This window comes from Stomoxys calcitrans, chromosome 2 (genome assembly GCF_963082655.1).
Source record: "Stomoxys calcitrans chromosome 2, idStoCalc2.1, whole genome shotgun sequence".
NCBI classification, from domain to species: Eukaryota; Metazoa; Arthropoda; class Insecta; order Diptera; family Muscidae; genus Stomoxys; species Stomoxys calcitrans.
Genome location: NC_081553.1, coordinates 18,751,979 through 18,765,335, shown reverse-complemented (window position 1 = coordinate 18,765,335; position 13,357 = coordinate 18,751,979).

Sequence of the window (13,357 nt, the reverse complement as noted above, 5' to 3'; positions counted from 1 at the left end):
AGGTAATATGCCATATAAAAACTTCTCTCCAAAGAGGTGTCATACTAGGGCACGCCGTTCAGACTCGGCTGAATCGGACTGCACTCATTGATAGGTGAGAAGTTTGCCCCTGTTCCTTAGTGGAATGTTCATGGGCAAAATTTGCAATTTGCTGGCTCATTTTAGGACCTCCCTCATATACACTTGGCTATAATACCCTTTGGCATAACAAAGGTGAGAGAACAATTAAAACAAAACTTTCTTCCTTAAACCAAAGAACCCCCATTATGAGTGACTAATCAATTTCAATTCCAAACACATGCCTTTCAATATAAAATGTGTGTTATTTCTAATTCATTGCCCAATAGCTAGGGTCATTTCGTCACTACAAATTAGCGACGCTTATCAACAAAAAAATCTTGAATCAGCACAATTACCATAATCTGCGATGTAGCCAATTAAATAATAATTCAATCAAGTGTAGTCGTAGTCAACAATCCTATCTTGAGCGAAATCGTGTTAAATAGAAATTTCATGGATAAGATTGTTAGACAGCCTTAATCGGAATTCAAACAAACAAAAAACATAGTGAAAACGAACTTTGAATACCCAGTACCATGGATATATATTTCTAATGCTAGTTACTCTTAACGTCGGCGAAATTTGCGAGGTACAATGCCATGCATGGTAATATAAAAAATTTTCCCCAAAGAGGTGTCACACTGCGGGATGCCGTCCCGACTCTGCTATAAAAAAGGTCCCTCATTATTGAGTTTAAACTTGAACCGGAAAGCACTCATTGATGTGTGAGAATTTGCCCCTTCTCTGTTCCTGGTGGTAATGCTCTTCCTTAGGGTAAAGTTCTCATTCGGTGAGGGATGGCACCTCAGACATTTCGACTCAAATATGGATATCAAATTGGTGCTGCACTTCGGAGATTATACGATTCAAGTTGTGTTTGTTTGTTTGTTCCGTATAGACTCATAAACGTCTGAACCGATTACCTTGAAATTTTCACAGTTTGTATAGGTTGGTCTGGAAGGAAACATAGGCTTTCTATTTTTTTGATATCGAAAGGGGGGCGGACCCTCCCCCATAGCCCAAAAGTACTACCCAAAAATAAAAGTGGATCTATCGAGACAATATGGGATTCAAATGAAAGGTGCTGAGGAGTAGAGTATGAATTTCATAATAAAAGTTGGGTCCAGGTACCTGGGGGCCACCTCAGCCCCAAAACCCCCTAAAATAGGGGGGACTCTCCCCCTTACCACAAAAGTACTAGCCAAAAATAAAAGAGGACCGATTGGGACAATATGGGATTCAAATGAAAGATATTCAAGAGTAGAGTAGTAATTTCATAAAAAAAAGTTGGGTACAAGTACCTGGGGGCCGCCCCAGCCCCAAAACCCCCTAAAATAGGCTTATTTAAAGATCATGACAATATGGAACTCAAATAAAAGGTATTCAAGAGTAGATTACGAATATGGTCAGGGGCAGAACCTCCACCGTTCCCCCAGAAGCACCACCCGAAATCAAAAGTAGACCGATAAGGACAATATGGATATCAAATGAAAAGTATGCGGGAGTAGATAACGAATCTGACATACAAATTCATATCGAAGTAAAGGGGGTCACCCCACCCTAAAAAAAAAAAAGTCTAAAATGGGCACATTAGCCAATCACGGATATATGGGACTCGGTTTATTTATTCCGTATAGACTGAAAAACGTCAGAACCGATTTTCTTGAAATTTTCGCATATTGTGTAGGTTGGTCTCGAAGGAAACATAGGTTATATAATTTTTCGGTATTGGAAGGGGGACGGACCCTCGTCCTTATGCCAAAAACACAACTCAAAATCAAAAGTGCACCGATCGGGACAATATAGGTATCAAATGAAAGGTATTGGAGACCAGAAAATGTATATGGTATTAAAAGTTGGGTCCAACTAACCAGCGGGTTCCCTCCCCTAGCGCTCCTCTAAATAGATATATTCGACGTTCATGTCATTATGGGAAAAGTATTAAGCAGTAGATTACAAATATGGCATAAAACATTAGGTCCAAGTAATGGATGGTCGCCCACCCCCAAATACCCCCAAATGGGCATATTAGCCGACCATAACTATATGGAACTCTAATGAGGTATTAGGGAGAAGATTACAAATATGACATTAAACTGTGCGTTCAAGTCTAGGTGGCGCTTTTCCTCCCAAAAATAAATCAAATAGGTTGATATGAGACTCAAATGAAAGGTATTTGAGAGTAGAAAACGAAATTGATATTCCAGTTTGGAGCCAAGTGTTTTGGGATACGGCCTAAAGAACCCCCTAAACTGAACTTCATTTTCGTTGGGAATGAATTTGATATATATTGGGTTGCCCAAAAAGTAATTGCGGATTTTTTTAAAGAAAGTAAATGCATTTTTAGTAAAACTTAGAATGAACTTTAATCAAATATACTTTTTTTACACTTTTTTTTCTAAAGCAAGCTAAAAGTAACAGCTGATAACTGACAGAAGAAAGAATGCAATTACAGAGTCACAAGCTGTGAATATTATCAGTGTAAAGTGCCGGTGGCCTTCCCAGCTTCAAAACACCCTCCAAACGGTTCATATTTACCAGCCATGGCAATATGGGGCTCAAACTAAAGGGGTTTCGAAGTGCAGCACGAATTTGATATCCATATTTGAGTCGAAATGTCTGAGGTGACATCCCTCCCCTAAGGAGAACATTACCCTAAGAAAGAACATTACCACCAGGAACCGAAAAGGAGTAAATTCTCACACAACAATGAGTGCTTTCCGATTCAAGTTTAAACTCAATGATAAGGGACCTTTTTTATAGCCGACACCTCTTTGGGGAAAATATTTTAAATGACCATGCATGGCATTGAACCTCGCAAATGTCGCCAACATAAAGAGGAGGATAGACACCGCTCTGTACGATGTTTCTGCCAGGATTCGAACGCGTTCAGCGTCATAGACTACAATGGCTCGAATTTAATATCCGCATTCAGGGCAAAGTGTCTCCACCCTAAAAAAATATTTGAGAGTTAAAGAAGGCACAGCGGAGCGGGCCCGGTTCGGCTAGTATTCTATACAGGACCCCAAGAGAACTAATTTACAATTAACATTTTCAGACAATAAGTCAACTTTTTATGGGACTTAGACACTATATTGGTCCATATAATAGCTATTGGGTTGCCCAAAAAGTAATTGCGGATTTTTTAAAAGAAAGTAAATGCATTTTCATAAAACTTAGAATGAACTTTAATCAAATATACTTTTTTACACATTTTTTCTAATGCAAGCTGAAAGTAACAGCTGATAACTGACAGAAGAAAGAATGCAATTACAGAGTCACAAGCTGTGAAAAAATTTGTCATCGCCGACTATATGAAAAATCCGCAATTACTTTTTGGGCAACCCAATATATCTATATAGTCCGATCACACTCCTATTTGGGTCGGCAGGCTGAAACCAACTCACTTCTTCAAATTTCGAAGAAATCAGGTAATGAATAAAGCTTTTATGGACTTTAGACCATTAATCGGCATATCGGTCTATAAGACAGCTTTATCTAAATACATTCCGATCTTAAATTTATTAGGATCAGATGGCGGGTGGCCTAAAATAACTCCATGATTCAAACTTAAGCGAAATTGAGTAATAAATGCAGCATTTATGAGTTCCAGACCCTTAAACGGCAGATCGGTCTATATGACAGCTATACCTAAATATAGTCCGATTTAACCCATATTTAGGTCAAATATTAGGAGGCTTAAGATAACCCTCTGTTTAAAATATCAGCGAAATCAGGTAATAAATAAAGTTTTTATGGGCTTCAGACCCTTTATCGGCAGATCGGTCTATATGGCAGCTATACCTAAATATAGTCCGATCTGAAGCATATTTGGGTCCTATGTTAGAAGGCGTAAAACTGCTTACTGTTTCAATTTTCAGCGAAATCGGTTAAAAAATAAAGCTTTTATGGGCTTCTGGCCCTTAATCGGGAGATCGGTCTATATGGCAGCTATATCTAAATATACACCGATCTGGACAGTATTTAGGTTCTATATGGGGAGGCGTTAAACTACTCAATGGTTCACATTTCAGCAAAATCGGTTAAAAAATAAAGCTTTTATGGGCTTCTGACCCTTAATCGGGAGATCGGTCTATATGGCAACTATATCTAAATATAGTCCGATCTGGACAATATTTGTGTCCTATGTTAGGAGGTACAAATGTTTCAAATTTCAGCGAAGTCGGTTATAAAATAAATTTTTAATGGGCTTCTGACCCTTAATCGGGAGATCGGTCTATATGGCAGCTATATCTAAATATAGACCGATCTGGACAGTATTTAGGTTCTATATGAGGGGGCGTAAAACTACTCAATGTTTCACATTTCAGCAAAATCGGGTAAAAAATAAAGTTTTTATGGGCTTTAGGTCCTATATCTGGAGATCGGTCTATATGGCAGCTATATCTAAATATAGACCGATCTAACCCATATTTACGTCAAATGTCGGGAGGCTTCAAGTAACCCACCGTTGCAAATTTCAGCGAAATCGATTAATAAATAAAGCTTTTATGGGCTTCAGACCCTTTATCGGTAGATCGGTCTATATGACAGCTATATCTAAATATAGTCCGACCTGACCCATATTTGGGTCAGATATCGGGAAGCCTTAAACCATCTACTGTCTCAAATTTCAGCAAAATCGGATGAAAAATAAAGTTATTATGGACATTAGACCCTTTATCGGAAAATCGGTCTATATAGCAGCTATATCCAAATATGGGCCGATTTGGCCCGTTGAAAAACTTAACCAGCATACATCAAAAAGACGTATCTGTGCCAAATTTCAGCTTAATATCTTAATTTTTAAAGGCTGTAGAATGATTACAACAGACGGACGGACAGACGGATAGACGTACACACGGACAGACACACAGACATCGTTAAATCGTCTTAGAATGTTACGACGATCCGAAATATATCTACTTTGTAGGATCGGAAATTGATATGTCGATATGTTGCAAATGGAATGACTAAATGAATATACCCCCTATCCTACGGTGGGGGGTATAAAAAATCTGGGTAGATTAACAAAGATGGGACTAATAATTGGATATAAATTTGACTCTTTAGACACTGTAATCTTTAAAGTTTAAAAAAATAACATTTCCATTTTCATCTCCAGTAATGCTGAATATAGTGCTTGTAATAATAAATTCGTGGAACATTTTAATCCTCACGCGAGATATTGAAGAGGTCATTCACTTAAATCAATTGTCATATGACATCACTTGGCAATTCATAGTGTTTTACACCTAAAAATTCCAAAACGCACATTCCATTAACAGTCACCTTAAACAGCCCATGAAATACGCTGTGATATTTAATCATTCACATATTTACTGCAATAAAACAAATAACCGTGCTGATGAACGGTGTAATGCGATAGTAGCAAATAAAAAAAAAAAAAAACAAAAGCACCCATCTCACATCTTGAAGTGAGCAAAAAAAACTCATTTAAATCACTTAAATATGGCTTCTTGAGAAAACAAAGGGCGCTGCGCATCACTACCTCTATCACTAGCAGTATTTCGTTATTTTTCTTCACTATGTATTTGTCTTCCCATCGCTGATTACAATGTGCTGGTGTGAATTAAATCAATTGAATTATCTTTATATCGCTCTACAACCGGCATCAAATTATGCCAATTAGATATTTAAAATGTTGATTTTAAAGTCAGATATGAGTGTAGGAACATACAATACATAAAAAATGTATTCATGTAATACGGGGAAATGGTGATGCGATTTTGCTGCTCTAATAGAAATGTCTAAAGTTGCCAAAAAAAGTATCATAATGTTGTGAACAACGTGATTCCCTTGTAAGGGTGTGTGCTACGAAATAAAGGCCTGCATTTCACTGTAGATTTATTATTAGCCAGAGAATTGAACATCTCTTCTAAAGATTTCTTTTGTTGATGAGTGGCTTTCTGCGAAGTGTTTAAGACCTATGACCGCTCTTTTCCCAGCCTTTTTATGAGAAGGGTAGAATATCCTAGAAAAATATTTGAAACAGGTAAAAGCTTGCTAAGTTTTGCTGGGCCGAATCTCATATACCCTCCACCATGGATCGCATCTGTCGAGTTATTTGCGCAGTATCTCTTTTTAGGCAAACAAAGAATAATGAATAAGGACGAAAGAGAAGGAGGAGGAGGAGGAGCTATATCAAGTTATAGTCCGATTCGGGGCTTAAGAAGTAAAATCGGGAGATCGGTTTATATGTGAGCTGTATCAAGCTATAGATCTATTCAGACCATATTCCACACGTATGTTGAAGGCAATGGGAGAAGCCAGTTGTACAAACTTTGTGTCAAATCGAATGAGAATTGCGCTCTCTAGAGGCTCAAGAAGTCAAGATCCCAGATCTTTTTATATGGCAGCTATATCATGTTATGTACCTATTTGCGACATACTTATCACAGTTTATGGAAGTCATACCAAAACACTAGGTGTAAGATTTCAGCCAAATTGGATGAGAATTGCGCCCTCTAGAGGCTCAATAAGTTAAGATCCAAGATCGGTTTATATGGCATCTATATCAGTTACTGACCGATTTCAACCATACTTAGCACAGTTGTTGAAAGTCGTAGCAAAACACGTCGTGCAAAACTTCACTTCAATCGGGTAAGAAATTCGCCCTCTAGAGGCTCAAGAAGTCAAGACCCAAGATCGTTTTATATGGCAGCTATATCAAAACATGAACCGATTTGGCCCATTTACAATCCCAACTGACCTACACTAATGAGAAGCATTTGTGCAAAATTTCAAGCGGCGATCTTTACTCCTTCAAAAGTTAGCGTGCTTTCGACAGACAGACGGACGGACGGACGGACCTGCCTAGTTCGACTTACAGTGTCACGACGATCAAGAATATATATACTTTATGGGGTCTTAGACGCATATTTCGAGGTGTTACAAACAGAATGACGAAATTATTATACCCCCATCCTATGGTGGAGGGTATAAAATTTTTTTGGAATATGGCAAACAAAATGCAAGCCAACATTGCCGCTTTGAGACTGATCTGCACATCTCTACCAATATTAGGTCAAGTGATCGTGAGAATTTGTAGATATGCTATATTTGCCACAGAGATCAAAAAGGTAATAAAGTAAAAATTCATAATCGCATATTCTGATCTGATGACTCACGGGGTTTAAAGCCCATCCAGCTCTGGCTAGTTGGTCTGCTTTTTCATTCCCACTAAGTCCTCTATGGCTTGGGATTCAAGTGAAATCACTCACAAGCTTTGGGAGTTTATTCAAACTCAATGGGAACCACTTGACTGTCGACGAAAAATTCTTTAAAAGTTCAACACATGATGATGCTGAAATGTGATACCAGCTCTCTCTATCTTTCTCTATGGCATGTAATTCCTCCTGAAATACACGGCAATGCTCTAGAAGTTTTTGAGCTCTGCTCTTCTTGAAATAACCCGCCTTATCTTGGTGTCGTATGCCATCAGCGAAAGTCTACCGTTTTAATTGCAGTAGTCATCGATAGCTAACATGTCCTTTAGAAGAATACGGGCAGGCCCCATATGCCCTGCAGGCACGACCGCACACTGGAAAAATCATGTAAAAGCGTATAAAAGTTCGGCCGGGCTGAATCTTGGGAACCCACCACTATAGATTCTGTCAAAAATTTTATTGTACATATCAGATATCTATCAAACCAGCAAAAATTAAAGCTTCTAAGAACCAAACAAGGATGATCAAGAGACCGCTTTATTTGGAAGCAATATACCTCGGGTATATATGTAAACCCCCTAAAAAATATAAGTTACTGTTCAATTTTATAGATAAACAAGTAAACAGGCGTTAAGTTCCGCCGGGCCGAATTTTGGATACCCACCACCTCGGGTATATACGTAAACCACATTTCGTCGCAATCCGGTGAAAAATGCATACCTTATGCCCCATAGCAGCTATATCGAAATATTTTCCGATTTGGGCCAAATACTTATAAGTACAAGTCATTGTTCAATTGTATATAACAAAATATTGGTCTTTTACGTAACTATATCTAAAATTAAACCGATCTGCAACATATACGACACGGATATCGAAAAGCCTAAAATAAGTCACTGTGTCAGATTTCAGCGAAATCGGATAATAAATGCGCCTTTTATAGGGCAAAGACTTTAAATCGTGATATCAGTCTATATGGCAGCTGTATACAAATCTGGACCGATCTGTGCCGCATTGAAGAAGAATGTCGAAGGGCCTAAGACAACCCACTGTCCCAAATTTCAGCGACATCGGACAATAAATGCGCCTTTTATGGCCCCAAAACTTCAAATCGAGAAATCGTTCAATATGGCAGCTATATTCAAATCTTGACCGATCTAAGCCAAATTGAGGAAGCATGTAGAGTGGCCTAATTCAACTCACTGTCCAAGATTTCGGCGACATCGGACAATAAAAGCGCCTTTTATGAACCCAAAACCTCAAATCAAGAGATCGGTCTATATGGCAGCTATATCCAAATCGGGACCGATATGGGCCAAATTAAAGAATGATGTCGAAGGGCCTAACATAACTCACTGTCCCAAATTTCAGCAAAATCGGATAATAAATGTGGCTTTTATGGACCTAAGACCCTAAATCCGCGGATCGGTCTATATGGCAGCTGTAGACCGATCTGGCCCAAATTGACAAAGGATGTCGAAGGGCCTAACTCAACTCACTGTACCAAATTTCGTATAATAAATGTGGCTTTTGTGGACCTAAGACCCTAAATCCGTGGATCGGTCTATATGGCAGCTTAGACCGATCTGGCCCAAATTGACGAAGGATGTCGAAGGACCTAACACAACTCACTGTCCCAAATTTCAGCACAATCGTATAATAAATATGGCTTTTATTGGCCTGAGACCCTAAATCAGCGGATCGGTCCATATGGGGGCTATATCAAGATATAGTCTCATATAGCCCATCTTCGAACATAACCTGCTTATGAACAATAAAAGAACCTGTGCAAAGTTTCAGCTCATTATCTCTATTTGTAAAGACTGTAGCGTGATTTCAACAGACAGACGGACGGACATGTCTAGATCGTTTTCGATTTTTACGCTGATCAAGAATATATATACTTTATAGGGTGGGAAACGGATATTTCGATGTGTTGCAAACGGAATGACAATATGAATATACCCCCATCCTTTGGTGGTGGGTATAAAAACACCACCGAGTCCTTGGCACGCGTTCCATAGCAACTAGCTCAACTAGTTTGAAAAGTAGCGTGCTTTGCGACATACAGACTGACTAAACTAACCAATAGTGTTAAAACTTTAGATTCAAAGATATATAGTTTTATATGGGGCTATATCAACCTATCTTGGTACGATTTGGTGGGGGTCTTAGAGCCTATAAAGGTATGTCACACACAAAATTTTGACCAAAAGGGACACAAATTTAAACTTAACTTAAGCCGATTCTCAAACATTTCTCAACGTCCAACCACTGGTCTGCTTGTTAATATTTATACCCTACACCAGTACTGTGGTACAGGGTATTATAACTTTGTGAATTAGTTTGTAACACTCAAAAGGTTAAAGGATAAGTATACCGATCGACTTGGAATCACTTTCTGATTCGATATAGCTATGTCCGTCTGTCTGTCTGTCTGTCTGTCTCTCTGTCTGTCTGCCTGTCTGTCCATCTGTCATTAATATGGACAGACAAACTACAAGTATCAATTTTCATCCAATCGTCTTTAAATTTGGTATGGGCATGTTTTTCGCCCTAAACGAAGCCTATTGAAATTGGAAAAAAATCGGTTCAGATTTGGATATAGCTCCTATATATATGTTCTTCCGATTTGCCGTAATACAGCAATAAAATGGTCATTTGTTAACCAATTTGCTCAAAATTTGGCACGAAGGATTTTCCAATGACTCCCGATATTAAAGGTAAATTTCATTGAAATCGGTTCAGATTTAGATATAGCTCTCATATATATATACATCGCCCGATTTTCACTCCCAGAGCCACTGCAAGAGCATTTATCCATCAATCTTCCCAAAATTTTATACAACGCTTTCTTCGGCGACTTCCACAATGTCTATACAGTTTGCTCGAAATCGGTTCAGATTTAGACATAGCTCCCATATATATGTTCGTCCGATTTGCAGTAATACAGCAATAAAATGGCCATTTGTTAACCAATTTACTCAAAATTTGGCAGGAAGGATTTTCCAATGACTCCCGATATTAAAGGTGAATTTCATTGAAATCGGTTCAGACTTTGATATAGCTCTCATGTATATATATCGCCCGATTTTAACTTCGAGAGTCATAGCAAGCGCATTTATTGACCAATCTTGTCAAAATTTTGCACAACGGTTTCATCGACTATTACTACAATACCTGAGAAGTTTGCTCGTAATCGGTTCAGATTCAGATATAGCTCCCATATATATGTTCGTCAGATTTTGGGTAACGTGCATTAATGTTGTCATCTGTTAACATATTTGAACATATTTGCTGGAAATTTGATACGGGTTGTTTAATAACCCATCTGAAAACATCCGCCGTAGTCCATCAACATTGGTTCAGAATTGGATATAGCTCCCACATTGTATTTATATGGTAGATGTAGGGTATTATATAGTCGGCACCGCCCAACTTTTCCTCTTCCTTACTGGGTTTTAAATGGTTTTGAGTGGCCTCTTAAGTGATTATTTAACTGCACTTTTTATTGGCCAAGTTTTATGTTGCAGTTTAAGTAAAGTTAATTATGCGATAATTACCCTGTGGTCTGGCTTCATTTGAACTCTTTCGATCAATACTTACCACCGCATGGTTATAAAAACCTAAATCAATGCCATTGGCATGTAATTAAAAATCAAGATTGATTAGATTTTTTGACGATATGTTCGTTCGCTTTTTTATTCAGTTTTTTTCTTCTGTTGTTTTCATTTATTGTTTAATTTCATTATTTGTTTGGTTTAATTATTCACGTTTTTTCTCTTTCATCTTTAAATTGTGGGTTTTTTTTTATAATTATAATAATAATGTACTATATATTAAATAATAATAATTATTAAAAAGTTATTTAGTTAATTTTTATATAATAAATTGTTGTGGTATGTGTGTGAGTGTGTGTGTGTGTGTGGTTGGCCGACTGTCTAAAAGGCAGTCTGTTGGTTTATCTTGTTGTCGTTTGACGAGACACACATAATTAAATAAAATTAAATTTTTTACGACAACTAATGGAGTATGCAAACATATACACACTTACATACATCTATGGTAGTATGTGTGTGTGTAATATCCTAGATTCATTTACTTATACATATACATACATATACCCTATAGAGTTTAAAAGTACATATGGCATATTATTATTAATAATAATTATAATAATGTTATACATAGACAGGGAGGGACAAAATTGTGTGTGTGTGTGTGTGTGTGAGTGTTTGTGGGAGAGAGAGAATAGGAATAAATTTACACTGTGAGTCTTAGCTATGCATTTTCTGTGTTCTTCTTTTGGCCTATGAGTGTTTGTGTGAGAGAATTTTGAGCTGAAAGTGTTAGAGTCTGTTTAACTGGTGTTTCTTCTTAGTTTTGTTTCATTTCTCTTGGTTTTTTTTTTTTTTTTTTTTTTTGAGAGAAAAGGGATTATCCTTTTAGGACTTTTCTGCATTTAATTTTCTTAGCTTTGACATTATTTCACTTCATTTTGTTATGTAGTTTTTGGTTTTTCCCATGCTGCTTGCAGGCAAATATTCTTCTATCTCATAAATAAATTATTTCGCTTTTGGGTTTTGTTTTCTTAGATGTTTGTTTTTATTTTCTTAAGTTTTTGATTTGAATTTTTTTTCTTTTTCTTCTTTTCGGTGTATTTTTGTTGGCTTAAAATGCTTAGTTGTAGTTTTGTGTGTTTTATTTGCCTTAGCATCGGTCTTGTTTTAAACTATGAAACTCTGACTAAATTGATTTTTTTCTTCGTCCTCTTTTTATTTGTAAACATTAGTTTTTGGTTTTTATTTGTTTCCGCTATTATTTTGTTGTTATACACTTGAATTCATAATTATTGTTTTAGTTTTTCTTAGAGTTTTCTTTCATTTATTTTTTTGTTTTTGATTGCATTTTCTTTATCCTTGTTTTCGTATTCTTTTTTATGGCATACAAATGAATTGCATATTAAATGTCTTTTTTAGTTCTTTTAATATGAAATTTATTTTTTTGAAAGTTTTTGTTTAGCAATTTAGAACATTAATGAGGCATGAAGAATAATGGCATAAACTGAAAAAAAAATATTAAAAAAAAGCAGACTTTGAAGACTGTGGTAGGATATTTAAAAGCTTAAGAGAGTTCAAAACCAGCAATACTGGGACTTATACACCAATAATGTACCCTACACCGTGTATATTAACTAAAGCGTCTGTAAGAAAAAAAGTACAATGTGAACTCAGATAGGTTCATGTGGGTAGATATCGGTACCAAATTTGGTGAAATTTTGTATGGGACTAATGTAACCCACTATCCCAATTTTATCCTGAACGATTTACAAACGCTCTTCAAATAATTGTCTGATATAGACAATTATCGAAAAACAAGTAAAAGCGTGAAAAGAACGGCCGGGCCGAATCTTACCCACCTCCATGGATCGCATTTGTCATGTTCTATGCCCAATATCTCTGTATGGGCAAAAAAAGGATAATGGGTAAGAATTGATATGCTTTTGGAGCTATCAATTCGGGCCATACTTGACTTGGATGCTAAAGACAATAGTTTATCCCATTGTGCTAAATTTCAACCAAATCGCCCCAGAGAGACTTAAGAAGTAAAATGGGGAGATTGGTTTGCATGGGAGCTATATCAGATTATTGAACTACTTAGACCATTTTTGACACGTATATTAGAAGAATAATTCGCTGTGCAAAATCGGATAAGAATTACGGCCTCTAGAGGATCAAGATATAAAATCGGGAGATCGGTTTATATGGGAGCCATATCAGGTTAAATACCGATTCGAACCTTTCTCGGTACATCCATTAAATGTCTTAGAAGACATCATAGTACAAAATTTCAACCAAATCCGATATGAATTGGACCCTCTAGAGGCTTAAGGAAAAAATTCTGGACGTCGGTTTGCATGGGAGCTATATCAGGTTTCAAGAGGATTTAAATACTTGGCACGTGCTGTACTTGGCTAGGGAGCTATATTTTAATATGCAATATCAACTGACCTACACTAATAGGAAGTATTTGTGCAGACAGACAGACGGACAGGTCCAGATCGAAGAATATATATATTTTATGGGGTCTTAGAGAAATATTTCGGG